This window comes from Mastomys coucha, unplaced genomic scaffold (assembly GCF_008632895.1).
Source record: "Mastomys coucha isolate ucsf_1 unplaced genomic scaffold, UCSF_Mcou_1 pScaffold15, whole genome shotgun sequence".
Taxonomy (NCBI): Eukaryota; Metazoa; Chordata; class Mammalia; order Rodentia; family Muridae; genus Mastomys; species Mastomys coucha.
In genome coordinates this window covers 48956983-48960373 of record NW_022196897.1, presented here as the reverse complement: position 1 = coordinate 48960373, position 3391 = coordinate 48956983, and the positions used below count along the sequence as shown (strand labels likewise).

Genomic DNA, 3391 nt, shown 5'->3' with positions numbered 1-3391 from the left:
AAGAAGAAGAAGAAGAAGAAGAAGAAGAAGAAGAAGAAGAAGAGGAGGAGGAGGAGGAGAAGGAGGAGAAGGAGGAGGAGGAAGAAGATTACCCTCATTTAACCTACTACGTCTATTTCATAAAATATCTTAAAGTTAAATACCCGGTATCGGCCAAAGACTGAGATACTGGATCAACCAATACCCTAACCAGCTCCCAGTGCAAGAGATAAGTATAAAACTAACAACAGCAGGAGAGAAAATGCTCTTCACTAGGTAATGGAATTTTTACTAAGAAAACAAAAAATTTTCTAGCTCAGTATCATTGGTTTCAAAATTCTGATGGTAAAGAGAAATAAAAGAGAAGAGAAATTCCATATTGCATAAGGAAATTTTAAATACATGAGTATATCTTATCTGTACATTCTTGGTGGCGGCCAGGAGATTAACTATCCAGGGGTTTCCTTTTTGAAAATTGCTCCAAAGTGAATTCTGTATAATTCCTAATCCAAAGTATACCCCTTGGGCCTAGATCAGCAGTTTTCAACCTGTGGGTCATGACCCCATATCAGATATTTACATCACAATTCATAACAGAAGCAAAGTTACAATCATGAATAATTTTATGGTTGGGATCATTAAACATGAGAAACTGTATTAAATGGTCACAGCATTAGGAAGATTGAGAACCTAGATGATTAAAACTAGGCTTCTCTTGTTTAGAAAGCTAGTAAGAATCTATTGAAACCTCACAGCCAGAATTGGAAGCATCATATTAAGAACTATATGACTCGGTTCAACAAAGGAAATAAGTTAACGTTCTATACACCCTACAAGAATGTGACAATACTCATTTTCATTCTATTATGTTTGAGATACTGTGTTTACTAATCATATTTTTCCTGTCATATGCAGCAATATTAAAGTGGAATTTTTCTCTCTAAAGAATGAAATGAGAGTAGGGATCGGCCGGAGTCCAGCATAGAAAGAGGCACTAGGGAAAGCACTGAACAATGAGTTAATCTCATCTCTAGCTGCCCTATCCTAACCAATCCATTGTTGGTAAGGAAGGAGAAATAAGCTCCTTGTGAGTGTCCTTCCAGGATCTGTCCTGAGGCCTGAGACTCTTGTTGAGCTCAAGTTCATCTCCCTTCTCAAGTGTACAAATCACACTGCATTCAATGTACTCTCGGTTCCTACGTCCTTTACTATTTTAAGATCTGGGAATAAGATATTCACATTAACACAATGTTTATCTTGCACAAGAGGTCATCTAATGTATTTGAAGGAAACATTGGGTTCTAGAATTTACTACCAATACTGACATTGAAAAAAAGATTTATTTTTCAGGTTTTTTTTTCAGTATTGGATTTCTAGCTTGGATCTCGAAGTCCCTTGTTTTTTAATATAAAATATCTGAACATTAGGCTGGCAATGATTTTAAAAATATTTTGCATATGATAGTGTATCCTAGCACTGTTTACAGCCTTTCTTTATGCTCTATCCCAATAATTCTATATCTTTTGGGACCTGTAAAAATGTTCTGAGTAATTCAAAATGTATTATGTTGATTTGTAAGATGACTCAATCAAAGTACTTCATTGAATTTAACTGACTCAAAAGATACCAAAAATGTTTTCTTTTTTTAAAGATTTGTTTATTTTTATTTATATGAATACACTGTAGCTGTCTTCAGACACACACCAGAAGAAGGCATCAGTTCCCATTACAGATGAGTGTGACCTACCATGTGGCTGCTGGGAATTGAACTCAGGACCTCTGGAAGAGCAGTCAGTGCTCTTAACCACTGAGACACTTCTCCATGCCCCCAAAATGTTTTCTTAACAGTTTAAAAAAAATGAATCCTGATCACTATGGGAAAAGCTAAGAATGCCTACTATAAAACATAAATGTGAGACATAGTTATCCACAATTTGAAAGTCACTACTTAAACTCATTTTACAGAAGTTTTGGGGCCCTAACTTGATAGTAATTTTAGCTAATCACCAGAAAAAGAACATGCAAACTAAGTAATGTATTCCAGAGTTGTGCTGAAGTCCAAGCTAAAAGAGACAATTTAAACCACATGTCTCTTAGATCATAGTTGGTTTTCCCAATCTTGAAATTTGAACAATTTTAAGTTCTTAACTTTAAGGTAGTGTCTTAATGTACCCTAAAGGGGAATTCTTGCAGTCTATGTCCTCAGTTGATGGCTGGAAAACAGCATCTTAGTCCAAACTAGCTCAGTTCAATAAGAACTGAAGGGCTCTTATTTTCTATAAAGTACATTTTAAAAAATAAGATATTGGCTTTGCACATAAAAGGCTACAGTTTAGATCTGTTGGAATGCATTATAATGCTAGATTCCATACCCAAAGGTCTAGAACTACATGTGACTTCTCATGTTTACAAGCTTTGTTGTGCAAACCTTGTTCCTTGATTTAATAGGATTGGTTAACTAAAATTGGTTCCAGCCAATTACTGGAGGAATTAGAGATAGGTATGTGAGAAGTGACCTGGTTGGAGGAGAAAGGTGGCAAGAGGAGGAAGTCACCTTGAGTGCAAATGAACAATGAGCACATGGCCAGGGGAAACAGCAAGGATCTGGGGTACACCACTGGGGAGGTAGCAGGCCAGCAGCTAGATGAGTAGATTAGGAGTGACCACCCAGTAAGTGTCAAAGCCAAATAAAATAACCATAGTAAGAGTCTCACCTATTTGTAAGCTACTCAGGGATAAGCTTAAATTGGTTGTATTACAATTATTTGGCAATACAGCTAAATAAAAATTATATATGAAAAACAAGAGACTAAAGTCTAAAACGAGATAAAATGACTTAATGACATTTTTCTCATCCTTACTATAAAGATTTAAACTCCTTAGGGTGTTTCTTTTGTGGGAAAAAGTTAAATTTTCCCTTCTTTGACATAAAAAAAAAATCATGTCTTAATTTACTACTTCTCCAATTATCAACCTTTTTTTTCTAATTATTACAGTCTTTGCTAAATGGTCTTGAATGTATCGTTTCTGTTCCTAACTTTGAAATACTTATTACAAAGTTGATCTTGTGATAAAATAATCTTTCTACACCAAGTTAAAAAATTACAGTAAAATAATTGTTATTCAGAGTATGCCCTGTGTAAATGTTACTACATATTCTTAAATTATGATGAACAAAAAAAATTGTTTACTCTAGAGTTTGCACTGTCAAAGATGACAACTGTTATATTAACAAAGGAAGAGAAAATTAATACTCAGCAATTTCTCCACTTAACCATTGGTAACCAAACTATTAGTGAACAGCATTCTTATATATTTTATATACAATATCCAGAGAAACTTTACATATTACATAAAATCTAATACCCTGAATATTCATCCTAATTTTACTGTAATTGTTTTATATATATAT

At 34.2% G+C, this 3391-nt stretch overlaps 1 protein-coding gene and 1 long non-coding RNA gene across 17 annotated transcripts in view; one reads left to right on the top strand and one right to left on the bottom strand.

Annotated features, from left to right (window-relative positions):
• Positions 1 to 3391, bottom strand: part of Slc4a10 (solute carrier family 4 member 10) — a 432277-nt gene that overhangs the window by 283203 nt on the left and 145683 nt on the right. The window lies entirely within an intron of this gene.
• LOC116090228 overlaps positions 1 to 3391 on the top strand; it is a 7894-nt gene that overhangs the window by 3413 nt on the left and 1090 nt on the right. The window lies entirely within an intron of this gene.